Source organism: Ambystoma mexicanum, chromosome 10 (assembly GCF_040938575.1).
Source record: "Ambystoma mexicanum isolate Mex_15411 chromosome 10, UKY_AmexF1_1, whole genome shotgun sequence".
Classification (NCBI taxonomy): Eukaryota; Metazoa; Chordata; class Amphibia; order Caudata; family Ambystomatidae; genus Ambystoma; species Ambystoma mexicanum.
Genome location: NC_090932.1, coordinates 521,335,034 through 521,360,486, shown reverse-complemented (window position 1 = coordinate 521,360,486; position 25,453 = coordinate 521,335,034). Strand labels below are relative to the sequence as shown.

General features: G+C 46.1%; 32 non-coding genes and 26 pseudogenes across 32 annotated transcripts; all 58 read right to left on the bottom strand.

The window, feature by feature from the left end:
• Positions 1–354: 354 nt before the first annotated feature.
• Positions 355–473, bottom strand: LOC138493830 (5S ribosomal RNA). The gene has a single exon (XR_011276817.1). It is a non-coding gene; the product is annotated as a 5S ribosomal RNA (ribosomal RNA).
• Positions 474–815: 342 nt separating this feature from the next.
• LOC138494335 (5S ribosomal RNA) lies at positions 816–935 on the bottom strand. Its single transcript, XR_011277274.1, has one exon. It is a non-coding gene; the product is annotated as a 5S ribosomal RNA (ribosomal RNA).
• Positions 936–1,041: 106 nt separating this feature from the next.
• On the bottom strand, positions 1,042–1,160 carry LOC138494029 (5S ribosomal RNA). The gene has a single exon (XR_011276997.1). It is a non-coding gene; the product is annotated as a 5S ribosomal RNA (ribosomal RNA).
• A 106-nt stretch (positions 1,161–1,266) lies between these two features.
• On the bottom strand, positions 1,267–1,375 carry LOC138495045 (5S ribosomal RNA; annotated as a pseudogene).
• A 106-nt stretch (positions 1,376–1,481) lies between these two features.
• LOC138497028 (5S ribosomal RNA) lies at positions 1,482–1,600 on the bottom strand. Its single transcript, XR_011278456.1, has one exon. It is a non-coding gene; the product is annotated as a 5S ribosomal RNA (ribosomal RNA).
• A 679-nt stretch (positions 1,601–2,279) lies between these two features.
• Positions 2,280–2,388, bottom strand: LOC138495498 (5S ribosomal RNA; annotated as a pseudogene).
• A 106-nt stretch (positions 2,389–2,494) lies between these two features.
• On the bottom strand, positions 2,495–2,613 carry LOC138493713 (5S ribosomal RNA). The gene has a single exon (XR_011276711.1). It is a non-coding gene; the product is annotated as a 5S ribosomal RNA (ribosomal RNA).
• A 668-nt stretch (positions 2,614–3,281) lies between these two features.
• LOC138493829 (5S ribosomal RNA) lies at positions 3,282–3,400 on the bottom strand. Its single transcript, XR_011276816.1, has one exon. It is a non-coding gene; the product is annotated as a 5S ribosomal RNA (ribosomal RNA).
• Positions 3,401–3,742: 342 nt separating this feature from the next.
• LOC138494087 (5S ribosomal RNA) lies at positions 3,743–3,862 on the bottom strand. Its single transcript, XR_011277050.1, has one exon. It is a non-coding gene; the product is annotated as a 5S ribosomal RNA (ribosomal RNA).
• Positions 3,863–3,968: 106 nt separating this feature from the next.
• Positions 3,969–4,087, bottom strand: LOC138494028 (5S ribosomal RNA). The gene has a single exon (XR_011276996.1). It is a non-coding gene; the product is annotated as a 5S ribosomal RNA (ribosomal RNA).
• A 679-nt stretch (positions 4,088–4,766) lies between these two features.
• LOC138494479 (5S ribosomal RNA) lies at positions 4,767–4,885 on the bottom strand. The gene has a single exon (XR_011277405.1). It is a non-coding gene; the product is annotated as a 5S ribosomal RNA (ribosomal RNA).
• Positions 4,886–4,991: 106 nt separating this feature from the next.
• Positions 4,992–5,100, bottom strand: LOC138494906 (5S ribosomal RNA; annotated as a pseudogene).
• Positions 5,101–5,768: 668 nt separating this feature from the next.
• On the bottom strand, positions 5,769–5,887 carry LOC138494422 (5S ribosomal RNA). The gene has a single exon (XR_011277353.1). It is a non-coding gene; the product is annotated as a 5S ribosomal RNA (ribosomal RNA).
• A 342-nt stretch (positions 5,888–6,229) lies between these two features.
• LOC138494396 (5S ribosomal RNA) lies at positions 6,230–6,349 on the bottom strand. Its single transcript, XR_011277330.1, has one exon. It is a non-coding gene; the product is annotated as a 5S ribosomal RNA (ribosomal RNA).
• Positions 6,350–6,455: 106 nt separating this feature from the next.
• On the bottom strand, positions 6,456–6,564 carry LOC138495695 (5S ribosomal RNA; annotated as a pseudogene).
• Positions 6,565–7,028: 464 nt separating this feature from the next.
• On the bottom strand, positions 7,029–7,137 carry LOC138495150 (5S ribosomal RNA; annotated as a pseudogene).
• Positions 7,138–7,243: 106 nt separating this feature from the next.
• On the bottom strand, positions 7,244–7,362 carry LOC138493612 (5S ribosomal RNA). Its single transcript, XR_011276619.1, has one exon. It is a non-coding gene; the product is annotated as a 5S ribosomal RNA (ribosomal RNA).
• Positions 7,363–7,468: 106 nt separating this feature from the next.
• On the bottom strand, positions 7,469–7,577 carry LOC138495694 (5S ribosomal RNA; annotated as a pseudogene).
• Positions 7,578–8,041: 464 nt separating this feature from the next.
• LOC138494492 (5S ribosomal RNA) lies at positions 8,042–8,160 on the bottom strand. The gene has a single exon (XR_011277417.1). It is a non-coding gene; the product is annotated as a 5S ribosomal RNA (ribosomal RNA).
• A 106-nt stretch (positions 8,161–8,266) lies between these two features.
• On the bottom strand, positions 8,267–8,375 carry LOC138494905 (5S ribosomal RNA; annotated as a pseudogene).
• A 668-nt stretch (positions 8,376–9,043) lies between these two features.
• On the bottom strand, positions 9,044–9,162 carry LOC138494434 (5S ribosomal RNA). The gene has a single exon (XR_011277364.1). It is a non-coding gene; the product is annotated as a 5S ribosomal RNA (ribosomal RNA).
• Positions 9,163–9,504: 342 nt separating this feature from the next.
• On the bottom strand, positions 9,505–9,635 carry LOC138494775 (5S ribosomal RNA; annotated as a pseudogene).
• A 679-nt stretch (positions 9,636–10,314) lies between these two features.
• LOC138495452 (5S ribosomal RNA) lies at positions 10,315–10,423 on the bottom strand (annotated as a pseudogene).
• A 106-nt stretch (positions 10,424–10,529) lies between these two features.
• On the bottom strand, positions 10,530–10,638 carry LOC138495044 (5S ribosomal RNA; annotated as a pseudogene).
• Positions 10,639–10,744: 106 nt separating this feature from the next.
• On the bottom strand, positions 10,745–10,863 carry LOC138497046 (5S ribosomal RNA). The gene has a single exon (XR_011278472.1). It is a non-coding gene; the product is annotated as a 5S ribosomal RNA (ribosomal RNA).
• Positions 10,864–10,969: 106 nt separating this feature from the next.
• Positions 10,970–11,078, bottom strand: LOC138494811 (5S ribosomal RNA; annotated as a pseudogene).
• A 106-nt stretch (positions 11,079–11,184) lies between these two features.
• LOC138494414 (5S ribosomal RNA) lies at positions 11,185–11,303 on the bottom strand. Its single transcript, XR_011277346.1, has one exon. It is a non-coding gene; the product is annotated as a 5S ribosomal RNA (ribosomal RNA).
• A 679-nt stretch (positions 11,304–11,982) lies between these two features.
• Positions 11,983–12,101, bottom strand: LOC138494152 (5S ribosomal RNA). Its single transcript, XR_011277108.1, has one exon. It is a non-coding gene; the product is annotated as a 5S ribosomal RNA (ribosomal RNA).
• A 106-nt stretch (positions 12,102–12,207) lies between these two features.
• On the bottom strand, positions 12,208–12,326 carry LOC138493414 (5S ribosomal RNA). Its single transcript, XR_011276439.1, has one exon. It is a non-coding gene; the product is annotated as a 5S ribosomal RNA (ribosomal RNA).
• An 873-nt stretch (positions 12,327–13,199) lies between these two features.
• LOC138497085 (5S ribosomal RNA) lies at positions 13,200–13,318 on the bottom strand. The gene has a single exon (XR_011278508.1). It is a non-coding gene; the product is annotated as a 5S ribosomal RNA (ribosomal RNA).
• A 106-nt stretch (positions 13,319–13,424) lies between these two features.
• On the bottom strand, positions 13,425–13,532 carry LOC138495476 (5S ribosomal RNA; annotated as a pseudogene).
• A 106-nt stretch (positions 13,533–13,638) lies between these two features.
• Positions 13,639–13,757, bottom strand: LOC138497029 (5S ribosomal RNA). Its single transcript, XR_011278457.1, has one exon. It is a non-coding gene; the product is annotated as a 5S ribosomal RNA (ribosomal RNA).
• Positions 13,758–14,436: 679 nt separating this feature from the next.
• Positions 14,437–14,555, bottom strand: LOC138494273 (5S ribosomal RNA). The gene has a single exon (XR_011277218.1). It is a non-coding gene; the product is annotated as a 5S ribosomal RNA (ribosomal RNA).
• A 105-nt stretch (positions 14,556–14,660) lies between these two features.
• Positions 14,661–14,774, bottom strand: LOC138495585 (5S ribosomal RNA; annotated as a pseudogene).
• Positions 14,775–14,881: 107 nt separating this feature from the next.
• Positions 14,882–15,000, bottom strand: LOC138496929 (5S ribosomal RNA). Its single transcript, XR_011278382.1, has one exon. It is a non-coding gene; the product is annotated as a 5S ribosomal RNA (ribosomal RNA).
• Positions 15,001–15,106: 106 nt separating this feature from the next.
• On the bottom strand, positions 15,107–15,225 carry LOC138494885 (5S ribosomal RNA; annotated as a pseudogene).
• A 106-nt stretch (positions 15,226–15,331) lies between these two features.
• Positions 15,332–15,450, bottom strand: LOC138494395 (5S ribosomal RNA). The gene has a single exon (XR_011277329.1). It is a non-coding gene; the product is annotated as a 5S ribosomal RNA (ribosomal RNA).
• A 106-nt stretch (positions 15,451–15,556) lies between these two features.
• On the bottom strand, positions 15,557–15,675 carry LOC138494356 (5S ribosomal RNA). Its single transcript, XR_011277293.1, has one exon. It is a non-coding gene; the product is annotated as a 5S ribosomal RNA (ribosomal RNA).
• Positions 15,676–15,781: 106 nt separating this feature from the next.
• On the bottom strand, positions 15,782–15,890 carry LOC138495426 (5S ribosomal RNA; annotated as a pseudogene).
• Positions 15,891–16,569: 679 nt separating this feature from the next.
• Positions 16,570–16,688, bottom strand: LOC138493755 (5S ribosomal RNA). Its single transcript, XR_011276749.1, has one exon. It is a non-coding gene; the product is annotated as a 5S ribosomal RNA (ribosomal RNA).
• A 106-nt stretch (positions 16,689–16,794) lies between these two features.
• Positions 16,795–16,913, bottom strand: LOC138493814 (5S ribosomal RNA). The gene has a single exon (XR_011276802.1). It is a non-coding gene; the product is annotated as a 5S ribosomal RNA (ribosomal RNA).
• A 679-nt stretch (positions 16,914–17,592) lies between these two features.
• On the bottom strand, positions 17,593–17,701 carry LOC138495472 (5S ribosomal RNA; annotated as a pseudogene).
• Positions 17,702–17,807: 106 nt separating this feature from the next.
• On the bottom strand, positions 17,808–17,916 carry LOC138495693 (5S ribosomal RNA; annotated as a pseudogene).
• Positions 17,917–18,370: 454 nt separating this feature from the next.
• On the bottom strand, positions 18,371–18,489 carry LOC138494370 (5S ribosomal RNA). The gene has a single exon (XR_011277306.1). It is a non-coding gene; the product is annotated as a 5S ribosomal RNA (ribosomal RNA).
• Positions 18,490–18,595: 106 nt separating this feature from the next.
• Positions 18,596–18,714, bottom strand: LOC138493413 (5S ribosomal RNA). The gene has a single exon (XR_011276438.1). It is a non-coding gene; the product is annotated as a 5S ribosomal RNA (ribosomal RNA).
• A 106-nt stretch (positions 18,715–18,820) lies between these two features.
• Positions 18,821–18,929, bottom strand: LOC138495153 (5S ribosomal RNA; annotated as a pseudogene).
• A 106-nt stretch (positions 18,930–19,035) lies between these two features.
• LOC138495238 (5S ribosomal RNA) lies at positions 19,036–19,144 on the bottom strand (annotated as a pseudogene).
• Positions 19,145–19,250: 106 nt separating this feature from the next.
• On the bottom strand, positions 19,251–19,359 carry LOC138495548 (5S ribosomal RNA; annotated as a pseudogene).
• A 454-nt stretch (positions 19,360–19,813) lies between these two features.
• Positions 19,814–19,933, bottom strand: LOC138494561 (5S ribosomal RNA). The gene has a single exon (XR_011277480.1). It is a non-coding gene; the product is annotated as a 5S ribosomal RNA (ribosomal RNA).
• A 106-nt stretch (positions 19,934–20,039) lies between these two features.
• On the bottom strand, positions 20,040–20,158 carry LOC138493838 (5S ribosomal RNA). The gene has a single exon (XR_011276824.1). It is a non-coding gene; the product is annotated as a 5S ribosomal RNA (ribosomal RNA).
• A 106-nt stretch (positions 20,159–20,264) lies between these two features.
• LOC138495547 (5S ribosomal RNA) lies at positions 20,265–20,373 on the bottom strand (annotated as a pseudogene).
• A 458-nt stretch (positions 20,374–20,831) lies between these two features.
• Positions 20,832–20,940, bottom strand: LOC138495340 (5S ribosomal RNA; annotated as a pseudogene).
• Positions 20,941–21,046: 106 nt separating this feature from the next.
• LOC138494016 (5S ribosomal RNA) lies at positions 21,047–21,165 on the bottom strand. Its single transcript, XR_011276985.1, has one exon. It is a non-coding gene; the product is annotated as a 5S ribosomal RNA (ribosomal RNA).
• Positions 21,166–21,271: 106 nt separating this feature from the next.
• LOC138494026 (5S ribosomal RNA) lies at positions 21,272–21,390 on the bottom strand. The gene has a single exon (XR_011276994.1). It is a non-coding gene; the product is annotated as a 5S ribosomal RNA (ribosomal RNA).
• A 106-nt stretch (positions 21,391–21,496) lies between these two features.
• Positions 21,497–21,618, bottom strand: LOC138494722 (5S ribosomal RNA; annotated as a pseudogene).
• Positions 21,619–21,725: 107 nt separating this feature from the next.
• Positions 21,726–21,834, bottom strand: LOC138496112 (5S ribosomal RNA; annotated as a pseudogene).
• Positions 21,835–22,291: 457 nt separating this feature from the next.
• LOC138495632 (5S ribosomal RNA) lies at positions 22,292–22,409 on the bottom strand (annotated as a pseudogene).
• A 101-nt stretch (positions 22,410–22,510) lies between these two features.
• LOC138495420 (5S ribosomal RNA) lies at positions 22,511–22,629 on the bottom strand (annotated as a pseudogene).
• Positions 22,630–25,453: the final 2,824 nt, after the last annotated feature.

Here is a 25,453-nt window from a genome sequence, read left to right as displayed (position 1 = left end):
CTCGATCAGGCGAGATATATAAGACTTGTGGGCCCATTCAGGACTCCTATGTCTGGTAGGATAACTTTACTCCATCCATCCTGTTTCTGTTGCAGGGAGTTGGAGAGAACAACCAACACAACCATGGCTTTCTTTATGGACTCAATATTCTCTGAACTGCATTACATGTGAAGGTAGATTTATTACCCATGAACACACTACCCGTATGTTAATTTTATGTAAATAGGTAGCGCCAGCCCTCATGTTGTTGTCCAACATTTCCGCTATTAAAAGGGATACATTTATTTTGGAATCATAAGCAAATTTAAAAAGAAATTGAGAAGTGGCACAATTACTAATCATAGAGCACAAAAAAGCCTACAGAACCTGGTATTCCCAGGCGGTCTCCCATCCAGGTACTAACTAGGCCCGACACTGCTTAGCTTCTGAGATCAGACGAGATCAGGCGCATTCAGTGTGGTGTGGCCGTAGGCTCTGGGCCTTCTGAGATTTGTACCTTTAAGCATCTAGTTGGCTAGACCATGCAGTTTTGAAAGCCAATTGAGAAATGGCTCACTGCCTGAACATGGAGCACAAAAAAGCCTACAGCACCTGGTATTCCCAGGCGGTCTCCCATCCAGGTACTAACTAGGCCCGACACTGAGATCAGACGAGATCAGGCGCATTCAGTGTGGTGTGGCCGTAGGCTCTGGGCCTTCTGAGATTTGTACCTTTAAGCATCTAGTTGGCTAGACCATGCCGTTTTGAAAGCCAATTGAGAAATGGCTCACTGCCTGAACATGGAGCACAAAAAAGAATACAGCACCTGGTAAAAAAGCCTACAGCACCTGGTATTCCCAGGCGGTCTCCCATCCAGGTACTAACTAGGCCCGACACTGCTTAGCTTCTGAGATCAGACGAGAATCAAGCGCATTCAGTGTGGTGTGGCCGTAGGCTCTGGGCCTTCTGAGATTTGTACCTTTAAGCATCTAGTTGGCTAGACCATGCAGTTTTGAAAGCCAATTGAGAAATGGCTCACTGCCTGAACATGGAGCACAAAAAAGCCTACAGCACCTGGTATTCCCAGGCGGTCTCCCATCCAGGTACTAACTAGGCCCGACACTGCTTAGCTTCTGAGATCAGACAAGATCAGGCGCATTCAGTGTGGTGTGGCCATAGGCTCTGGGCCTTCTGAGATTTGTACCTTTAAGCATCTAGTTGGCTAGACCATGCAGTTTTGAAAGCCAATTGAGAAATGGCTCACTGCCTGAACATGGAGCACAAAAAAGCCTACAGCACCTGGTATTCCCAGGCGGTCTCCCATCCAGGTACTAACTAGGCCCGACACTGCTTAGCTTCTGAGATCAGACGCATTCAGTGTGGTGTGGCCGTAGGCTCTGGGCCTTCTGAGATTTGTACCTTTAAGCATCTACTTGGCTAGACCATGCAGTTTTGAAAGCCAATTGAGAAATGGCTCACTGCCTGAACATGGAGCACAAAAAAGCCTACAGCACCTGGTATTCCCAGGCGGTCTCCCATCCAGGTACTAACTAGGCCCGACACTGCTTAGCTTCTGAGATCAGACGAGATCAGGCGCATACAGTGTGGTGTGGCCGTAGGCTCTGGGCCTTCTGAGATTTGTACCTTTAAGCATCTAGTTGGCTAGACCATGCAGTTTTGAAAGCCAATTGAGAAATGGCTCACTGCCTGAACATGGAGCACAAAAAAGCCTACAGCACCTGGTATTCCCAGGCGGTCTCCCATCCAGGTACTAACTAGGCCCGCAACTGCTTAGCTTCCGAGATCGGGCGCATTCATTGTGGTGTAGCCCTAAAATTGAGAAATGCTAAGAGTATTACTCTTATGCATTTACAGTTAGTAAGCTAAGCCATAAAGCCACTTGCAACATGATACCACGCTCATCACCCGATCAGGCTCGATCAGGCGAGATATATAAGACTTGAGGGCCCATTCAGGACTCCTATGTCTGGTAGGATAACTTTACTCCATCCATCCTGTTTCTGTTGCAGGGAGTTGGAGAGAACAACCAACACAACCATGGCTTTCTTTCAAGACTCTTTATGGACTCAATATTCTCTGAACTGCATTACATGTGAAGGTAGATTTATTACCCATGAACACACTACCCGTATGTTAATTTTATGTAAATAGGTAGCGCCAGCCCTCATGTTGTTGTCCAACATTTCCGCTATTAAAAGGGATACATTTATTTTGGAATCATAAGCAAATTTAAAAAGAAATTGAGAAGTGGCACAATTACTAATCATAGAGCACAAAAAAGCCTACAGAACCTGGTATTCCCAGGCAGTCTCCCATCCAGGTACTAACTAGGCCCGACACTGCTTAGCTTCTGAGATCAGCCGCATTCAGTGTGGTGTGGCCGTAGGCTCTGGGCCTTCTGAGATTTGTACCTTTAAGCATCTAGTTGGCTAGACCATGCAGTTTTGAAAGGCAATTGAGAAATGGCTCACTGCCTGAACATGGAGCACAAAAAAGCCTACAGCACCTGGTATTCCCAGGCGGTCTCCCATCCAGGTACTAACTAGGCCCGACACTGCTTAGCTTCTGAGATCAGACAAGATCAGGCGCATTCAGTGTGGTGTGGCCGTAGGCTCTTGGCCTTCTGAGATTTGTACCTTTAAGCATCTAGTTGGCTAGACCATGCAGTTTTGAAAGCCAATTGAGAAATGGCTCACTGCCTGAACATGGAGCACAAAAAAGCCTACAGCACCTGGTATTCCCAGGCGGTCTCCCATCCAGGTACTAACTAGGCCCGAAACTGCTTAGCTTTCGAGATCGGGCGCATTCATTGTGGTGTAGCCCTAAAATTGAGAAATGCTAAGAGTATTACTCTTATGCATTTACAGTTAGTAAGCTAAGCCATAAAGCCACTTGCAACATGATACCACGCTCATCACCCGATCAGGCTCGATCAGGCGAGATATATAAGACTTGTGGGCCCATTCAGGACTCCTATGTCTGGTAGGATAACTTTACTCCATCCATCCTGTTTCTGTTGCAGGGAGTTGGAGAGAACAACCAACACAACCATGGCTTTCTTTATGGACTCAATATTCTCTGAACTGCATTACATGTGAAGGTAGATTTATTACCCATGAACACACTACCCGTATGTTAATTTTATGTAAATAGGTAGCGCCAGCCCTCATGTTGTTGTCCAACATTTCCGCTATTAAAAGGGATACATTTATTTTGGAATCATAAGCAAATTTAAAAAGAAATTGAGAAGTGGCACAATTACTAATCATAGAGCACAAAAAAGCCTACAGAACCTGGTATTCCCAGGCGGTCTCCCATCCAGGTACTAACTAGGCCCGACACTGCTTAGCTTCTGAGATCAGACGAGATCAGGCGCATTCAGTGTGGTGTGGCCGTAGGCTCTGGGCCTTCTGAGATTTGTACCTTTAAGCATCTAGTTGGCTAGACCATGCAGTTTTGAAAGCCAATTGAGAAATGGCTCACTGCCTGAACATGGAGCACAAAAAAGCCTACAGCACCTGGTATTCCCAGGCGGTCTCCCATCCAGGTACTAACTAGGCCCGACACTGAGATCAGACGAGATCAGGCGCATTCAGTGTGGTGTGGCCATAGGCTCTGGGCCTTCTGAGATTTGTACCTTTAAGCATCTAGTTGGCTAGACCATGCAGTTTTGAAAGCCAATTGAGAAATGGCTCACTGCCTGAACATGGAGCACAAAAAAGAATACAGCACCTGGTAAAAAAGCCTACAGCACCTGGTATTCCCAGGCGGTCTCCCATCCAGGTACTAACTAGGCCCGACACTGCTTAGCTTCTGAGATCAGACGAGAATCAGGCGCATTCAGTGTGGTGTGGCCGTAGGCTCTGGGCCTTCTGAGATTTGTACCTTTAAGCATCTAGTTGGCTAGACCATGCAGTTTTGAAAGCCAATTGAGAAATGGCTCACTGCCTGAACATGGAGCACAAAAAAGCCTACAGCACCTGGTATTCCCAGGCGGTCTCCCATCCAGGTACTAACTAGGCCCGACACTGCTTAGCTTCTGAGATCAGACAAGATCAGGCGCATTCAGTGTGGTGTGGCCATAGGCTCTGGGCCTTCTGAGATTTGTACCTTTAAGCATCTAGTTGGCTAGACCATGCAGTTTTGAAAGCCAATTGAGAAATGGCTCACTGCCTGAACATGGAGCACAAAAAAGCCTACAGCACCTGGTATTCCCAGGCGGTCTCCCATCCAGGTACTAACTAGGCCCGAAACTGCTTACCTTCCGAGATCGGGCGCATTCATTGTGGTGTAGCCCTAAAATTGAGAAATGCTAAGAGTATTACTCTTATGCATTTACAGTTAGTAAGCTAAGCCATAAAGCCACTTGCAACATGATACCACGCTCATCACCCGATCGGGCTCAATCAGGCGAGATATATAAGACTTGTGGGCCCATTCAGGACTCCTATGTCTGGTAGGATAACTTTACTCCATCCATCCTGTTTCTGTTGCAGGGAGTTGGAGAGAACAACCAACACAACCATGGCTTTCTTTCAAGACTCTTTATGGACTCAATATTCTCTGAACTGCATTACATGTGAAGGTAGATTTATTACCCATGAACACACTACCCGTATGTTAATTTTATGTAAATAGGTAGCGCCAGCCCTCATGTTGTTGTCCAACATTTCCGCTATTAAAAGGGATACATTTATTTTGGAATCATAAGCAAATTTAAAAAGAAATTGAGAAGTGGCACAATTACTAATCATAGAGCACAAAAAAGCCTACAGAACCTGGTATTCCCAGGCGGTCTCCCATCCAGGTACTAATTAGGCCTGACACTGCTTAGCTTCTGAGATCAGACGAGATCAGGCGCATTCAGTGTGGTGTGGCCGTAGGCTCTGGGCCTTCTGAGATTTGTACCTTTAAGCATCTAGTTGGCTAGACCATGCAGTTTTGAAAGCCAATTGAGAAATGGCTCACTGCCTGAACATGGAGCACAAAAAAGCCTACAGCACCTGGTATTCCCAGGCGGTCTCCCATCCAGGTACTAACTAGGCCCGACACTGCTTAGCTTCTGAGATCAGGCGCATTCAGTGTGGTGTGGCCATAGGCTCTGGGCCTTCTGAGATTTGTACCTTTAAGCATCTAGTTGGCTAGACCATGCAGTTTTGAAAGCCAATTGAGAAATGGCTCACTGCCTGAACATGGAGCACAAAAAAGCCTACAGCACCTGGTATTCCCAGGCGGTCTCCCATCCAGGTACTAACTAGGCCCGAAACTGCTTAGCTTCCGAGATCAGGCGCATTCATTGTGGTGTAGCCCTAAAATTGAGAAATGCTAAGAGTATTACTCTTATGCATTTACAGTTAGTAAGCTAAGCCATAAAGCCACTTGCAACATGATACCACGCTCATCACCCGATCAGGCTCGATCAGGCGAGATATATAAGACTTGTGGGCCCATTCAGGACTCCTATGTCTGGTAGGATAACTTTACTCCATCCATCCTGTTTCTGTTGCAGGGAGTTGGAGAGAACAACCAACACAACCATGGCTTTCTTTATGGACTCAATATTCTCTGAACTGCATTACATGTGAAGGTAGATTTATTACCCATGAACACACTACCCGTATGTTAATTTTATGTAAATAGGTAGCGCCAGCCCTCATGTTGTTGTCCAACATTTCCGCTATTAAAAGGGATACATTTATTTTGGAATCATAAGCAAATTTAAAAAGAAATTGAGAAGTGGCACAATTACTAATCATAGAGCACAAAAAAGCCTACAGAACCTGGTATTCCCAGGCGGTCTCCCATCCAGGTACTAACTAGGCCTGACACTGCTTAGCTTCTGAGATCAGACGAGATCAGGCGCATTCAGTGTGGTGTGGCCGTAGGCTCTGGGCCTTCTGAGATTTGTACCTTTAAGCATCTAGTTGGCTAGACCATGCAGTTTTGAAAGCCAATTGAGAAATGGCTCACTGCCTGAACATGGAGCACAAAAAAGCCTACAGCACCTGGTATTCCCAGGCGGTCTCCCATCCAGGTACTAACTAGGCCCGACACTGAGAACAGACGAGATCAGGCGCATTCAGTGTGGTGTGGCCGTAGGCTCTGGGCCTTCTGAGATTTGTACCTTTAAGCATCTAGTTGGCTAGACCATGCAGTTTTGAAAGCCAATTGAGAAATGGCTCACTGCCTGAACATGGAGCACAAAAAAGCCTACAGCACCTGGTAAAAAAGCCTACAGCACCTGGTATTCCCAGGCGGTCTCCCATCCAGGTACTAACTAGGCCCGACACTGCTTAGCTTCTGAGATCAGACGAGAATCAGGCGCATTCAGTGTAGTGTGGCCGTAGGCTCTGGGCCTTCTGAGATTTGTACCTTTAAGCATCTAGTTGGCTAGACCATGCAGTTTTGAAAGCCAATTGAGAAATGGCTCACTGCCTGAACATGGAGCACAAAAAAGCCTACAGCACCTGGTATTCCCAGGCGGTCTCCCATCCAGGTACTAACTAGGCCCGAAACTGCTTAGCTTCCGAGATCGGGCGCATTCATTGTGGTGTAGCCCTAAAATTGAGAAATGCTAAGAGTATTACTCTTATGCATTTACAGTTAGTAAGCTAAGCCATAAAGCCACTTGCAACATGATACCACGCTCATCACCCGATCAGGCTCGATCAGGTGAGATATATAAGACTTGTGGGCCCATTCAGGACTCCTATGTCTGGTAGGATAACTTTACTCCATCCATCCTGTTTCTGTTGCAGGGAGTTGGAGAGAACAACCAACACAACCATGGCTTTCTTTCAAGACTCTTTATGGACTCAATATTCTCTGAACTGCATTACATGCGAAGGTAGATTTATTACCCATGAACACACTACCCGTATGTTAATTTTATGTAAATAGGTAGCGCCAGCCCTCATGTTGTTGTCCAACATTTCCGCTATTAAAAGGGATACATTTATTTTGGAATCATAAGCAAATTTAAAAAGAAATTGAGAAGTGGCACAATTACTAATCATAGAGCACAAAAAAGCCTACAGAACCTGGTATTCCCAGGCGGTCTCCCATCCAGGTACTAACTAGGCCCGACACTGCTTAGCTTCTGAGATCAGGCGCATTCAGTGTGGTGTGGCTGTAGGCTCTGGGCCTTCTGAGATTTGTACCTTTAAGCATCTAGTTGGCTAGACCATGCAGTTTTGAAAGCCAATTGAGAAATGGCTCACTGCCTGAACATGGAGCACAAAAAAGCCTACAGCACCTGGTATTCCCAGGCGGTCTCCCATCCAGGTACTAACTAGGCCCGACACTGCTTAGCTTCTGAGATCAGACGAGATCAGACGCATTCAGTGTGGTGTGGCCGTAGGCTCTGGCCCTTCTGAGATTTGTACCTTTAAGCATCTAGTTGGCTAGACCATGCAGTTTTGAAAGCCAATTGAGAAATGGCTCACTGCCTGAACATGGAGCACAAAAAAGCCTACAGCACCTGGTATTCCCAGGCGGTCTCCCATCCAGGTACTAACTAGGCCCGAAACTGCTTAGCTTCCGAGATCGGGCGCATTCATTGTGGTGTAGCCCTAAAATTGAGAAATGCTAAGAGTATTACTCTTATGCATTTACAGTTAGTAAGCTAAGCCATAAAGCCACTTGCAACATGATACCACGCTCATCACCCGATCAGGCTCGATCAGGCGAGATATATAAGACTTGTGGGCCCATTCAGGACTCCTATGTCTGGTAGGATAACTTTACTCCATCCATCCTGTTTCTGTTGCAGGGAGTTGGAGAGAACAACCAACACAACCATGGCTTTCTTTCAAGACTCTTTATGGACTCAATATTCTCTGAACTGCATTACATGTGAAGGTAGATTTATTACCCATGAACACACTACCCGTATGTTAATTTTATGTAAATAGGTAGCGCCAGCCCTCATGTTGTTGTCCAACATTTCCGCTATTAAAAGGGATACATTTATTTTGGAATCATAAGCAAATTTAAAAAGAAATTGAGAAGTGGCACAATTACTAATCATAGAGCACAAAAAAGCCTACAGAACCTGGTATTCCCAGGCGGTCTCCCATCCAGGTACTAACTAGGCCAGACACTGCTTAGCTTCTGAGATCAGACGAGATCAGGCGCATTCAGTGTGGTGTGGCCGTAGGCTCTGGGCCTTCTGAGATTTGTACCTTTAAGCATCTAGTTGGCTAGACCATGCAGTTTTGAAAGCCAATTGAGAAATGGCTCACTGCCTGAACATGGAGCACAAAAAAGCCTACAGCACCTGGTATTCCCAGGCGGTCTCCCATCCAGGTACTAACTAGGCCCGACACTGCTTAGCTTCTGAGATCAGGCGCATTCAGTGTGGTGTGGCCATAGGCTCTGGGCCTTCTGAGATTTGTACCTTTAAGCATCTAGTTGGCTAGACCATGCAGTTTTGAAAGCCAATTGAGAAATGGCTCACTGCCTGAACATGGAGCACAAAAAAGCCTACAGCACCTGGTATTCCCAGGCGGTCTCCCATCCAGGTACTAACTAGGCCCGAAACTACTTAGCTTCTGAGATCAGGCGCATTCATTGTGGTGTAGCCCTAAAATTGAGAAATGCTAAGAGTATTACTCTTATGCATTTACAGTTAGTAAGCTAAGCCATAAAGCCACTTGCAACATGATACCACGCTCATCACCCGATCAGGCTCGATCAGGCGAGATATATAAGACTTGTGGGCCCATTCAGGACTCCTATGTCTGGTAGGATAACTTTACTCCATCCATCCTGTTTCTGTTGCAGGGAGTTGGAGAGAACAACCAACACAACCATGGCTTTCTTTATGGACTCAATATTCTCTGAACTGCATTACATGTGAAGGTAGATTTATTACCCATGAACACACTACCCGTATGTTAATTTTATGTAAATAGGTAGCGCCAGCCCTCATGTTGTTGTCCAACATTTCCGCTATTAAAAGGGATACATTTATTTTGGAATCATAAGCAAATTTAAAAAGAAATTGAGAAGTGGCACAATTACTAATCATAGAGCACAAAAAAGCCTACAGAACCTGGTATTCCCAGGCGGTCTCCCATCCAGGTACTAACTAGGCCTGACACTGCTTAGCTTCTGAGATCAGACGAGATCAGGCGCATTCAGTGCGGTGTGGCCGTAGGCTCTGGGCCTTCTGAGATTTGTACCTTTAAGCATCTAGTTGGCTAGACCATGCAGTTTTGAAAGCCAATTGAGAAATGGCTCACTGCCTGAACATGGAGCACAAAAAAGCCTACAGCACCTGGTATTCCCAGGCGGTCTCCCATCCAGGTACTAACTAGGCCCGACACTGAGATCAGACGAGATCAGGCGCATTCAGTGTGGTGTGGCCGTAGGCTCTGGGCCTTCTGAGATTTGTACCTTTAAGCATCTAGTTGGCTAGACCATGCAGTTTTGAAAGCCAATTGAGAAATGGCTCACTGCCTGAACATGGAGCACAAAAAAGCCTACAGCACCTGGTAAAAAAGCCTACAGCACCTGGTATTCCCAGGCGGTCTCCCATCCAGGTACTAACTAGGCCCGACACTGCTTAGCTTCTGAGATCAGACGAGAATCAGGCGAGAATCAGGCGCATTCAGTGTGGTGTGGCCGTAGGCTCTGGGCCTTCTGAGATTTGTACCTTTAAGCATCTAGTTGGCTAGACCATGCAGTTTTGAAAGCCAATTGAGAAATGGCTCACTGCCTGAACATGGAGCACAAAAAAGCCTACAGCACCTGGTATTCCCAGGCGGTCTCCCATACAGGTACTAACTAGGCCCGAAACTGCTTAGCTTCCGAGATCGGGCGCATTCATTGTGGTGTAGCCCTAAAATTTAGAAATGCTAAGAGTATTACTCTTATGCATTTACAGTTAGTAAGCTAAGCCATAAAGCCACTTGCAACATGATACCACGCTCATGACCCGATCAGGCTCGATCAGGCGAGATATATAAGACCTGTGGGCCCATTCAGGACTCCTATGTCTGGTAGGATAACTTTACTCCATCCATCCTGTTTCTGTTGCAGGGAGTTGGAGAGAACAACCAACACAACCATGGCTTTCTTTCAAGACTCTTTATGGACTCAATATTCTCTGAACTGCATTACATGCGAAGGTAGATTTATTACCCATGAACACACTACCCGTATGTTAATTTTATGTAAATAGGTAGTGCCAGCCCTCATGTTGTTGTCCAACATTTCCGCTATTAAAAGGGATACATTTATTTTGGAATCATAAGCAAATTTAAAAAGAAATTGAGAAGTGGCACAATTACTAATCATAGAGCACAAAAAAGCCTACAGAACCTGGTATTCCCAGGCCGTCTCCCATCCAGGTACTAACTAGGCCCGACACTGCTTAGCTTCTGAGATCAGGCGCATTCAGTGTGGTGTGGCCGTAGGCTCTGGGCCTTCTGAGATTTGTACCTTTAAGCATCTAGTTGGCTAGACCATGCAGTTTTGAAAGCCAATTGAGAAATGGCTCACTGCCTGAACATGGAGCACAAAAAAGCCTACAGCACCTGGTATTCCCAGGCGGTCTCCCATCCAGGTACTAACTAGGCCCGACACTGCTTAGCTTCTGAGATCAGACGCATTCAGTGTGGTGTGGCCGTAGGCTCTGGGCCTTCTGAGATTTGTACCTTTAAGCATCTAGTTGGCTAGACCATGCAGTTTTGAAAGCCAATTGAGAAATGGCTCACTGCCTGAACATGGAGCACAAAAAAGCCTACAGCACCTGGTATTCCCAGGCGGTCTCCCATCCAGGTACTAACTAGGCCCGACACTGCTTAGCTTCTGAGATCAGACGAGATCAGGCGCCTTCAGTGTGGTGTGGCCGTAGGCTCTGGGCCTTCTGAGATTTGTACCTTTAAGCATCTAGTTGGCTAGACCATGCAGTTTTGAAAGCCAATTGAGAAATGGCTCACTGCATGAACATGGAGCACAAAAAAGCCTACAGCACCTGGTATTCCCAGGCGGTCTCCCATCCAGGTACTAACTAGGCCCGACACTGCTTAGCTTCTGAGATCAGGCGCATTCAGTGTGGTGTGGCCGTAGGCTCTGGGAGTCCTGAGATTTGTACCTTTAAGCATCTAGTTGGCTAGACCATGCAGTTTTGAAAGCCAATTGAGAAATGGCTCACTGCCTGAACATGGAGCACAAAAAAGCCTACAGCACCTGGTATTCCCAGGCGGTCTCCCATCCAGGTCCTAACTAGGCCCGACACTGCTTCGCTTCTGAGATCAGACGAGATCAGGCGCATTCAGTGTGGTGTGGCCGTAGGCTCTGGGCCTTCTGAGATTTGTACCTTTAAGCATCTAGTTGGCTAGACCATGCAGTTTTGAAAGCCAATTGAGAAATGGCTCACTGCCTGAACATGGAGCACAAAAAAGCCTACAGCACCTGGTATTCCCAGGCGGTCTCCCATCAGGGTACTAACTAGGCCTGAAACTGCTTAGCTTCCGAGATCGGGCGCATTCATTGTGGTGTAGCCCTAAAATTGAGAAATGCTAAGAGTATTACTCTTATGCATTTACAGTTAGTAAGCTAAGCCATAAAGCCACTTGCAACATGATACCACGCTCATCACCCGATCAGGCTCGATCAGGCGAGATATATAAGACTTGTGGGCCCATTCAGGACTCCTATGTCTGGTAGGATAACTTTACTCCATCCATCCTGTTTCTGTTGCAGGGAGTTGGAGAGAACAACCAACACAACCATGGCTTTCTTTCAAGACTCTTTATGGACTCAATATTCTCTGAACTGCAATACATGTGAAGGTAGATTTATTACCCATGAACACACTACCCGTATGTTAATTTTATGTAAATAGGTAGCGCCAGCCCTCATGTTGTTGTCCAACATTTCCGCTATTAAAAGGGATACATTTATTTTGGAATCATAAGCAAATTTAAAAAGAAATTGAGAAGTGGCACAATTACTAATCATAGAGCACAAAAAAGCCTACAGAACCTGGTATTCCCAGGCGGTCGCCCATCTAGGTACTAACTAGGCCCGACACTGCTTAGCTTCTGAGATCAGACGAGATCAGGCGCATTCAGTGTGGTGTGGCTGTAGGCTCTGGGCCTTCTGAGATTTGTACCTTTAACCATCTAGTTGGCTAGACCATGCAGTTTTGAAAGCCAATTGAGAAATGGCTCACTGCCTGAACATGGAGCACAAAAAAGCCTACAGCACCTGGTATTCCCAGGCGGTCTCCCATCCAGGTACTAACTAGGCCCGACACTGCTTAGCTTCTGAGATCAGACGAGATCAGGCACATTCAGTGTGGTGTGGCCGTAGGCTCTGGGCCTTCTGAGATTTGTACCTTTAAGCATCTAGTTGGCTAGACCATGCAGTTTTGAAAGCCAATTGAGAAATGGCTCACTGCCTGAACATGGAGCACAAAAAAGCCTACAGCACCTGGTATTCCCAGGCGGTCTCCCATCCAGGTACTAACTAGGCCCGAAACTGCTTAACTTCCGTGATCGGGCGCATTCATTGTGGTGTAGCCCTAAAATTGAGAAATGCTAAGAGTATTATTCTTATGCATTTACAGTTAGTAAGCTAAGCCATAAAGCCACTTGCAACATGATACCACGCTCATCACCCGATCAGGCTCGATCAGGCGAGATATATAAGACTTGTGGGCCCATTCAGGACTCCTATGTCTGGTAGGATAACTTTACTCCATCCATCCTGTTTCTGTTGCAGGGAGTTGGAGAGAACAACCAACACAACCATGGCTTTCTTTCAAGACTCTTTATGGACTCAATATTCTCTGAACTGCATTACATGTGAAGGTAGATTTATTACCCATGAACACACTACCCGTATGTTAATTTTATGTAAATAGGTAGCGCCAGCCCTCATGTTGTTGTCCAACATTTCCGCTATTAAAAGGGATACATTTATTTTGGAATCATAAGCAAATTTAAAAAGAAATTGAGAAGTGGCACAATTACTAATCATAGAGCACAAAAAAGCCTACAGAACCTGGTATTCCCAGGCGGTCTCCCATCCAGGTACTAACTATGCCCGACACTGCTTAGCTTCTGGTGTGGCCGTAGGCTCTGGGTCTTCTGAGATTTGTACCTTTAAGCATCTAGTTGGCTAGACCATGCAGTTTTGAAAGCCAATTGAGAAATGGCTCACTGCCTGAACATGGAGCACAAAAAAGCCTACAGCACCTGGTATTCCCAGGTGGTCTCCCATCCAGGTACTAACTAGGCCCGACACTGCTTAGCTTCTGAGATCAGACGCGATCAGGCGCATTCAGTGTGGTGTGGCCGTAGGCTCTGGGCCATCTGAGATTTGTACCTTTAAGCATCTAGTTGGCTAGACCATGCAGTTTTGAAAGCCAATTGAGAAATGGCTCACTGCCTGAACATGGAGCACAAAAAAGCCTACAGCACCTGGTATTCCAGGCGGTCTCCCATCCAGGTACTAACTAGGCCCGACACTGCTTAGCTTCTGAGATCAGACGCATTCAGTGTGGTGTGGCCGTAGGCTCTGGGCGTCCTGAGATTTGTACCTTTAAGCATCTAGTTGGCTAGACCATGCAGTTTTGAAAGCCAATTGAGAAATGGCTCACTGCCTGAACATGGAGCACAAAAAAGCCTACAGCACCTGGTATTCCCAGGCGGTCTCCCATCCAGGTACTAACTAGGCCCAACACTGCTTCGCTTCTGAGATCAGACGAGATCAGGCGCATTCAGTGTGGTGTGGCCGTAGGCTCTGGGCCTTCTGAGATTTGTACCTTTAAGCATCTAGTTGGCTAGACCATGCAGTTTTGAAAGCCAATTGAGAAATGGCTCACTGCCTGAACATGGAGCACAAAAAAGCCTACAGCATCTGGTATTCCCAGGCGGTCTCCCATCCAGGTACTAACTAGGCCTGAAACTGCTTAGCTTCCGAGATCGGGCGCATTCATTGTGGTGTAGCCCTAAAATTGAGAAATGCTAAGAGTATTACTCTTATGCATTTACAGTTAGTAAGCTAAGCCATAAAGCCACTTGCAACATGATACCACGCTCATCACCCGATCAGGCTCGATCAGGCGAGATATATAAGACTTGTGGGCCCATTCAGGACTCCTATGTCTGGTAGGATAACTTTACTCCATCCATCCTGTTTCTGTTGCAGGGAGTTGGAGAGAACAACCAACACAACCATGGCTTTCTTTCAAGACTCTTTATGGACTCAATATTCTCTGAACTGCAATACATGTGAAGGTAGATTTATTACCCATGAACACACTACCCGTATGTTAATTTTATGTAAATAGGTAGCGCCAGCCCTCATGTTGTTGTCCAACATTTCCGCTATTAAAAGGGATACATTTATTTTGGAATCATAAGCAAATTTAAAAAGAAATTGAGAAGTGGCACAATTACTAATCATAGAGCACAAAAAAGCCTACAGAACCTGGTATTCCCAGGCGGTCTCCCATCTAGGTACTAACTAGGCCCGACACTGCTTAGCTTCTGAGATCAGAAGAGATCAGGCGCATTCAGTGTGGTGTGGCTGTAGGCTCTGGGCCTTCTGAGATTTGTACCTTTAAGCATCTAGTTGGCTAGACCATGCAGTTTTGAAAGCCAATTGAGAAATGGCCACTGCCTGAACATGGAGCACAAAAAAGCCTACAGCACCTGGTATTCCCAGGCGGTCTCCCATCCAGGTACTAACTAGGCCCGACACTGCTTAGCTTCTGAGATCAGACACATTCAGTGTGGTGTGGCCTGGCCGTAGGCTCTGGGCTTTCTGAGATTTGTACCTTTAAGCATCTAGTTGGCTAGACCATGCAGTTTTGAAAGCCAATTAAGAAATGGCTCACTGCCTGAACATGGAGCACAAAAAAAGCCTACAGCACCTGGTATTCCCAGGCGGTCTCCCATCCAGGTACTAACTAGGCCCAACACTGCTTAGCTTCTGAGATCAGACGAGATCAGGCGCATTCAGTGTGGTGTGGCCGTAGGCTCTGGGCCTTCTGAGATTTGTACCTTTAAGCATCTAGTTGGCTAGACCATGCAGTTTTGAAAGCCAATTGAGAAATGGCTCACTGCCTGAACATGGAGCACAAAAAAGCCTACAGCACCTGGTATTCCCAGGCTGTCTCCCATCCAGGTATTAACTAGGCCCGATACTGCTTAGCTTCTGAGATCAGAGGAGATCAGGCGCATTCAGTGTGGTGTGGCCGTAGGCTCTAGGCCTTCTGAGATCTGTACCTTTAAGCATCTAGTTGGCTAGACCATGCAGTTTTGAAAGCCAATTGAGAAATGGCTCACTGCCTGAACATGGAGCACAAAAAAGCCTACAGCACCTGGTATTCCCAGGCGGTCTCCCATCCAGGTACTAACTAGGCCCGACACTGCTTAGCTTCTGAAATCAGACGAGATCAGGCCCATTCAGTGTGGTGTGGCCGTAGGCTCTGGGCCTTCTGAGATTTGTACCTTTAAGCTTCTAGTTGGCTAGACCATGCAGTTTTGAAAGCCAATTGAGAAATGGCTCACTGCCTGAACATGGAGCACAAAAAAGCCTACAGCACCTGGTATTCCCAGGCGGTCTCCCATCCAGGTACTAACTAGACCCGACACTGCTTAGCTTCTGAGATCAGACGAGATCAGGCGCATTCAGTGTGCTGTGGCCGTAGGCTCTGGGCCTTCTGAGATTTGTACCTTTAAGCATCTAGTTGGCTAGACCATGCAGTTTTGAAAGCCAATTGAGAAATGGCTCACTGCCTGAACATGGAGCACAAAAAAGCCTACAGCACCTGGTTTTCCCAGGCAGTCTCCCATGCAGGTACTAACTAGGCCCGACACTGCTTAGCTTCTGAGATCAGACGCATTCAGTGTGGTGTGGCTGTAGGCTCTGGGCCTTCTGAGATTTGTACCTTTAAGCATCTAGTTGGCTAGACCATGCAGTTTTGAAAGCCAATTGAGAAATGGCTCACTGCCTGAACATGGAGCACAAAAAAGCCTACAGCACCTGGTATTCCCAGGGGGTCTCCCATCCAGGTACTAACTAGGCCTGAAACTGCTTAGCTTCCGAGATCGGGCGCATTCATTGTGGTGTAGCCCTAAAATTGAGAAATGCTAAGAGTATTACTCTTATGCATTTACAGTTAGTAAGCTAAGCCATAAAGCCACTTGCAACATGATACCACGCTCATCACCCGATCAGGCTCGATCAGGCGAGATATATAAGACTTGTGGGCCCATTCAGGACTCCTATGTCTGGTAGGATAACTTTACTCCATCCATCCTGTTTCTGTTGCAGGGAGTTGGAGAGAACAACCAACACAACCATGGCTTTCTTTCAAGACTCTTTATGGACTCAATATTCTCTGAACTGCATTACATGTGAAGGTAGATTTATTACCCATGAACACACTACCCGTATGTTAATTTTATGTAAATAGGTAGCGCCAGCACTCATGTTGTTGTCCAACATTTCCGCTATTAAAAGGGATACATTTATTTTGGAATCATAAGCAAATTTAAAAAGAAATTGAGAAGTGGCACAATTACTAATCATAGAGCACAAAAAAGCCTACAGAACCTGGTATTCCCAGGCGGTCTCCCATTCAGGTACTAACTAGGCCCAACACTGCTTAGCTTCTGAGATCAGATGAGATCAGGCGCATTCAGTGTGGTGTGGCCGTAGGCTCTGGGCCTTCTGAGATTTGTACCTTTAAGCATCTAGTTGGCTAGACCATGCAGTTTTGAAAGCCAATTGAGAAATGGCTCACTGCCTGAACATGGAGCACAAAAAAGCCTACAGCACCTGGTATTCCCAGGCGGTCTCCCATCCAGGTACTAACTAGGCCCGAGACTGCTTAGCTTCTGAGATCAGACGAGATCAGGCGCATTCAGTGTGGTGTGGCCGTAGGCTCTGGGCCTTCTGAGATTTGTACCTTTAAGCATCTAGTTGGCTAGACCATGCAGTTTTGAAAGCCAATTGAGAAATGGCTCACTGCCTGAACATGGAGCACAAAAAAGCCTACAGCACCTGGTATTCCCAGGCGGTCTCCCATCCAGGTACTAACTAGGCCTGAAACTGCTTAGCTTCCGAGATCGGGCGCATTCATTGTGGTGTGGCCCTAAAATTGAGAAATGCTAAGAGTATTACTCTTATGCATTTACAGTTAGTAAGCTAAGCCATAAAGCCACTTGCAACATGATACCACGCTCATCACCCGATCAGGCTCGATCAGGCGAGATATATAAGACTTGTGGGCCCATTCAGGACTCCTATGTCTGGTAGGATAACTTTACTCCATCCATCCTGTTTCTGTTGCAGGGAGTTGGAGAGAACAACCAACACAACCATGGCTTTCTTTCAAGACTCTTTATGGACTCAATATTCTCTGAACTGCATTACATGTGAAGGTAGATTTATTACCGATGAACACACTACCCATATGTTAATTTTATGTAAATAGGTAGCGCCAGCCCTCATGTTGTTGTCCAACATTTCCGCTATTAAAAGGGATACATTTATTTTGGAATCATAAGCAAATTTAAAAAGAAATTGAGAAGTGGCACAATTACTAATCATAGAGCACAAAAAAGCCTACAGCACCTGGTATTCCCAAGCGGTCTCTCATTCAGGTACTAACTAGGCCCGACACTGCTTAGCTTCTGAGATCAGACGCATTCAGTGTGGTGTGGCCGTAGGCTCTGGGCCTTCTGAGATTTGTACCTTTAAGCATCTAGTTGGCTAGACCATGCAGTTTTGAAAGCCAATTGAGAAATGGCTCACTGCCTGAACATGGAGCACAAAAAAGCCTACAGCACCTGGTATTCCCAGGCGGTCTCCCATCCAGGTACTAACTAGGCCCGAAACTGCTTAGCTTCCGAGATCGGGCGCATTCATTGTGGTGTAGCCCTAAAATTGAGAAATGCTAAGAGTATTACTCTTATGCATTTACAGTTAGTAAGCTAAGCCATAAAGCCACTTGCAACATGATACCACGCTCATCACCCGATCAGGCGAGATATATAAGACTTGTGGGCCCATTCAGGACTCCTATGTCTGGTAGGATAACTTTACTCCATCCATCCTGTTTCTGTTGCAGGGAGTTGGAGAGAACAACCAACACAACCATGGCTTTCTTTCAAGACTCTTTATGGACTCAATATTCTCTGAACTGCATTACATGTGAAGGTAGATTTATTACCCATGAACACACTACCCGTATGTTAATTTTATGTAAATAGGTAGCGCCAGCCCTCATGTTGTTGTCCAACATTTCCGCTATTAAAAGGGATACATTTATTTTGGAATCATAAGCAAATTTAAAAAGAAATTGAGAAGTGGCACAATTACTAATCATAGAGCACAAAAAAGCCTACAGAACCTGGTATTCCGAGGTGGTCTCCCATCCAGGTACTAACTAGGCCCGACACTGCTTAGCTTCTGAGATCAAACGAGATCAGGCGCATTCAGTGTGGTGTGGCCGTAGGCTCTGGGCCTTCTGAGATTTGTACCTTTAGGCATCTAGTTGACTAGACCATGCAGTTTTGAAAGCCAATTGAGAAATGGCTCACTGCCTGAACATGGAGCACAAAAAAGCCTACAGCACCTGGTATTCCCAGGCGGTCTCCCATCCAGGTACTAACTAGGCCCGACACTGCTTAGCTTCTGAGATCAGACGAGATCAGGCACATTCAGTGTGGTGTGGCCGTAGGCTCTGGGCCTTCTGAGATTTGTACCTTTAAGCATCTAGTTGGCTAGACCATGCAGTTTTGAAAGCCAATTGAGAAATGGCTCACTGCCTGAACATGGAGCACAAAAAAGCCTACAGCACCTGGTATTCCCAGGCGGTTTCCCATCCAGGTACTAACTAGGCCCGACACTGCTTAGCTTCTGAGATCAGACGCATTCAGTGTGGTGTGGCCGTAGGCTCTGGGCAGTCTGAGATTTGTACCTTTAAGCATCTAGTTGGCTAGACCATGCAGTTTTGAAAGCCAATTGAGAAATGGCTCACTGCCTGAACATGGAGCACAAAAAAGCCTACAGCACCTGGTATTCCCAGGCGGTCTCCCATCCAGGTACTAACTAGGCCCAACACTGCTCAGCTTCTGAGATCAGACGCATTCAGTGTGGTGTGGCCGTAGGCTCTGGGCCTTCTGAGATTTGTACCTTTAAGCATCTACTTGGCTAGACCATGCAGTTTTGAAAGCCTATTGAGAAATGGCTCACTGCCTGAAATTGGAGCACAAAAAAGCCTACAGCACCTGGTATTCCCAGGCGGTCTCCCATCCAGGTACTAACTAGGCCCGAAAATGCTTAGCTTCCGAGATCGGGCGCATTCATTGTGGTGTAGCCCTAAAATTGAGAAATGCTAAGAGTATTACTCTTATGCATTTACAGTTAGTAAGCTAAGCCATAAAGCCACTTGCAACATGATACCACGCTCATCACCCGATCAGGCGAGATATATAAGACTTGTGGGCCCATTCAGGACTCCTATGTCTGGTAGGATAACTTTACTCCATCCATCCTGTTTCTGTTGCAGGGAGTTGGAGAGAACAACCAACACAACCATGGCTTTCTTTCAAGACTCTTTATGGACTCAATATTCCCTGAACTGCATTACATGTGAAGGTAGATTTATTACCCATGAACACACTACCCGTATGTTAATTTTATGTAAATAGGTAGCGCCAGCCCTCATGTTGTTGTCCAACATTTCCGCTATTAAAAGGGATACATTTATTTTGGAATCATAAGCAAATTTAAAAAGAAATTGAGAAGTGGCACAATTACTAATCATAGAGCACAAAAAAGCCTACAGCACCTGGTATTCCCAGGCGGTCTCCCATCCAGATACTAACTAGGCCCGACACTGCTTAGCTTCTGAGATCAGACGAGATCAAGGGGCATTCAGTGTGGTGTGGCCGTAGGCTCTGGGCCTTCTGAGATTTGTACCTTTAAGCATCTAGTTGGCTAGACCATGCAGTTTTGAAAGCCAATTGAGAAATGGCTCACTGCCTGAACATGGAGCACAAAAAAGCCTACAGCACCTGGTATTCCCAGGCGGTCTCCCATCCAGGTACTAACTAGGCCCGACACTGCTTAGCTTCTGAGATCAGATGAGATCAGGTGCATTCAGTGTGGTGTGGCCGTAGGTTCTGGGCCTTCTGAGATTTGTACCTTTAAGCATCTAGTTGGCTAGACCATGCAGTTTTGAAAGCCAATTGAGAAATGGCTCACTGCCTGAACATGGAGCACAAAAAAGCCTACAGCACCTGGTATTCCCAGGCGGTCTCCCATCCAGGTACTAACTAGGCCCGAAAATGCTTAGCTTCCGAGATCGGGCGCATTCATTGTGGTGTAGCCCTAAAATTGAGAAATGCTAAGAGTATTACTCTTATGCATTTACAGTTAGTAAGCTAAGCCATAAAGCCACTTGCAACATGACACCACGCTCATCACTCGATCAGGCGAGATATATAAGACTTGTGGGCCCATTCAGGACTCCTATGTCTGGTAGGATAACTTCACTCCATCCATCCATCCTGTTTCTGTTGCCGGGAGTTGGAGAGAACAACCAACACAACCATGGCTTTCTTTCAAGACTCTTTATGGACTCAATATTCTCTGAACTGCATTACATGTGAAGGTAGATTTATTACCCATGAACACACTACCCGTATGTTAATTTTATGTAAATAGGTAGCGCCAGCCCTCATGTTGTTGTCCAACATTTCCGCTATTAAAAGGGATACATTTATTTTGGAATCATAAGCAAATTTAAAAAGAAATTGAGAAGTGGCACAATTACTAATCATAGAGCACAAAAAAGCCTACAGAACCTGGTATTCCCAGGCGGTCTCCCATCCAGGTACTAACTAGGCCCCACACTGCTTAGCTTCTGAGATCAGACGCATTCAGTGTGGTGTGGCCGTAGGCTCTGGGCCTTCTGAGATTTGTACCTTTAAGCATCTAGTTGGCTAGACCATGCAGTTTTGAAAGCCAATTGAGAAATGGCTCACTGCCTGAACATGGAGCACAAAAAAGCCTACAGCACCTGGTATTCCCAGGCGGTCTCCCATCCAGGTACTAACTAGGCCCGACACTGCTTACCTTCTGAGATCAGACGAGTTCAGGCGCATTCAGTGTGGTGTGGCCGTAGGCTCTGGGCCTTCTGAGATTTGTACCTTTAAGCATCTAGTTGGCTAGACCATGCAGTTTTGAAAGCCAATTGAGAAATGGCTCACTGCCTGAACATGGAGCACAAAAAAGCCTACAGCACCTGGTATTCCCAGGCGGTCTCCCATCCAGGTACTAACTGGGCTCGACACTGCTTAGCTTCTGAGATCAGACGAGATCAGGCGCATTCAGTGTGGTGTGGCCGTAGGCTCTGGGCCTTCTGAGATTTGTACCTTTAAGCATCTAGTTGGCTAGACCATGCAGTTTTGAAAGCCAATTGGGAAATGGCTCACTGCCTGAACATGGAGCACAAAAAAGCCTACTGCACCTGGTATTCCCAGGCGGTCTCCCATCCAGGTACTAACTAAGCCCGACACTGCTTAGCTTCTGAGATCAGACGAGAAGATCAGGCGCATTCAGTGTGGTGTGGCCGTAGGCTCTGGGCCTTCTGAGATTTGTACCTTTAAGCATCTAGTTGGCTAGACCACGCAGTTTTGAAAGCCAATAGAGAAATGGCTCACTGCCTGAACATGGAGCACAAAAAAAGCCTACAGCACCTGGTATTTCCAGGCGGTCTCCCATCCAGGTACTAACTAGGCCCGAAACTGCTTAACTTCCGATATCGGGTGCATTCAGTGTGGTGTAGCCCTAAAATTGAGAAATGCTAAGAGTATTACTCTTATGCATTTACAGTTAGTAAGCTAAGCCATAAAGCCACTTGCAACATGATACCACACTCATCACTCGATCAGGCGAGATATATAAGACTTGTTGGCCCATTCAGGACTCCTATGTCTGGTAGGATAACTTTACTCCATCCATCCATCCTGTTTCTGTTGCAGGGAGTTGGAGAGAACAACCAACACAACCATGGCTTTCTTTCAAGACTCTTTATGGACTCAATATTCTCTGAACTGCATTACATGTGAAGGTGATTTATTACCCATGAACACACTACCCGTATGTTAATTTTATGTAAATAGGTAGCGCCAGCCCTCATGTTGTTGTCCAACATTTCCGCTATTAAAAGGGATACATTTATTTTGGAATCATAAGCAAATTTAAAAAGCAATTGAGAAGTGGCACAATTACTAATCATAGAGCACAAAAAAGCCTACAGCACCTGGTATTCCGAGGCGGTCTCCCATCCAGGTACTAACTAGGCCAACACTGCTTAGCTTCTGAGAAGAGACAAGATCAGGCACATTCAGTGTGGTGTGGCCCTAAGAGCCTTCTGAGATTTGTACCTTTAAGCATCTAGTCGGTTAGACCATGCAGTTTTGAAAGACAATTGAGAAATGGGTCACTCCCTGAACATGGAGCACAAAAAAGCCTACAGCACCTGGTATTCCCAGGCAGTCTCCCATCCAGGTACTAACTAGGCCCAACATTGCTTAGTTTCTCAGATTAGACAAAATCAGGCGCATTCAGTGTGGTGTGACCGTAGGCGCCGGGCCTTGTGAGATGTGTACTTTTAAGAATCTATTCGGCTAGACCATGCAGTTTTGAAAGACAATTGAGAAATGGCTCAATGTTAGGCAGAATTCTGTGCAGTGCCCTTAGGGACCAATACACACAATTAAGACTACCGGTGGCAATTCAAGTTTTACCTTGGTACAAGCCTGTACTACTAGGTTATAGTAGTAGCAGTAGCAGAGGAGCCAGGCTTATCTCAAGAGTATATGAGCAGTAGCAGAGATTACACAAAGGAACCACAATTACTGTGACTCAAGCAAACACTGACTCAAGGTTTCAGGAAAAAAATATAAGTACATTTATTTTTAAAGCATTTTTTATTAACACGACACTTCTATTAATTCAAAAACCACACGTAAAATATACTACAACTAACCAATTCGCTTTGTACAGTATTATTCGAGGTAAGTACCCTGTGTTTGAATGGACCGGTGTTATGAAACAGAACACGTTACCGTGAATACAATTGCTTCACTTTTTACAGTTCGGTCTATTAGATAAACGCATATCCGCAGCAAGAAATGCTACCGGGGTAAAAACACACTTAGCACCTGAAATACCCAGCGAGAGTTGGGGGCAAAAATCAAAATATGTTGCTTAGGCAGATAGAATCCAAGAACACACATAGACAGGAATTCAAGAGTCAACGGGCCGGAGACAAAGTCAAGTGACACAGGGTGCCGTTTGTCGAGGATCACACAGTCGGACAGTTTGAGATTCAACGTTGCCAAGAATACTTTGATATTGTCAATGTTCGGAAGCAAAAGTTATAAGAAGGAGGGAAAAGTAAGGACAAGCCTTAAAGTAGAGAAATAGGGATTTCACCCAAAATTCCTCAAACACGACACAGTACCTTTCTCAAAGAACAAAGCTGGTGCCACGGCAGTTGTTCCTGTTGGTTTCCCACAGACCCACGCTTTCCTGCAGCTTCAGCACGAAGAGGGACAATGAGGGGGTCCGCACCACACAGGGATGAGGCCGGCAGCAGCGACAATGAATAAAAGGTGTGCTCCTTAAAAGCAGGAGAGATCCTTCAGGTGGCTATCCGGACAACTAAAGCAGTGTGCAGCGATTTCGACCACGAAGGCGACCTCTGGCTGAAGAAGATGAGCTGGTTATCCCCACCAGGCTCAAGGGAAGAAGACTCCGGACTAGATCTCCTCTTAGTCGTTGAATGGTAGATAGCTCAGGACTGCAGGGGGGCTTCACCGGTATGGGGTAGTTGCAGCAGTCGACCTCTCCTCCACTTCTCGTCGGTTCCTTGTAATACTAGTGGCGACTAGGAACATTGGGATTATTTTATTCAAGGACACAATCCGAGATTCTCATGTGCGGGTGTAAACTTTTTGGATAAAATCCTCAAAGAAAAAGATGGTGAACTAGTCGAGGAAAATATGCCAAAGACTGGACAAATTAAGTGAATAAACTTACATATACCTCTGGAGGTGAAGGACTTAAAGATAGTCATGATATAAAAGTAAAATGAAAGGAAATGAAATGGAAAGTGTGATAAAAGTTTAAATGTAAACTAAAACAGTTACACTATAAAAAAAAAACAAAAAAAAACAAACTAGTGGCGACTCTCTGACTTCCAGTCCAAGAGACGTGCCTTTTATGCGCAAAACCCCCATTCACACAGCCTGGCTGTCAATCACCCAGCAGGGGGGTTGTCCAGCCCGGACAACCACCTTGTCCAATCATGTCCAAGTGCGACTTGGGTTTCCTAGGATTCCCTGTACAGGGGGTGACTACACCCCTCCCTCACATTCAGCCCACCTAGACACCCAGGCACCTTGAGGAGGGCTGCTAGGTAGAAGCCCGCCAAAAGACAGTGAACAAAGAAGGCAAACCTGGTTTGCCACGCAAAGTAAAACACAAGAAGGAGTTTAACAAAAAGAAATGGTGAATAAACCGCACCGGAGCCAAACGAAAAAGGATTTGGTGAAGCGGGTTTAAGTCTGAGGCTAACACAATAGCCTACAATATTACCACGGTTATATAAGATAACCGCGGTAGAAATTTAGGGTAGATACCAATGCCACCAGCCATGTCTAAATGCTAAAAGAGCGAAACAATGCTCTAGGAGGTACAGATAAAAAGAGTTAAGAGTTAACCCTTCCAGCACTCCATGTAAGATGGTGTCATGATGCCTGCCCCCGGAAGACCAGACCAGGCCCAGCAGCCCCGGAAGCAGGCATCATGCCACTTGGAGCATGCCCAAGAGCCCCAGTTAGGGGCTGTTTGGGTGCAGTCCTGGTGCCTATGGCGCCAGGCTCATAAAGATAAAGTCAGTCCTGGCGCCATCGGCGCCAGGCTCATTATTGATAACTTACCTGAAGCAGACCATGCTGCATACTCACCTGAGGCAGACCATGCTGCATGAAGACTCAAGCCAAATGAGGTTTAGGAGGGACTATTTTACTGAAGGGACTATTTTGTTGCTTGGGTGGGGCTGTGGAAGAATACTTACCTGGATCTTCTTCCAAGGCTATTTAAACCACGCCCGGACAGCCACACGTGCTTCGCGTTATTCTGCTTGCTGCAGCGTAACGCTCACCGTGTTTTCAGCAGCTCCAGTCTTCAGCCACGCCTGCTTCAGTCCTGGGACTCCTGAAACAAGAAGAAAAGAAGGATAAAGGTTAGAACAGGAGTTTTAACTTTAATCCTTACCTGAATCCTGATCCATTTCGCCACGGAACTGAAAGACTGAAGTCTTTGAAGCATTGCTTCGCATTCCTACGGCGCCGCGCTGAACTCACCTGCTTGGCGGTACTTCAGCATTCCATCACGCTCCCTC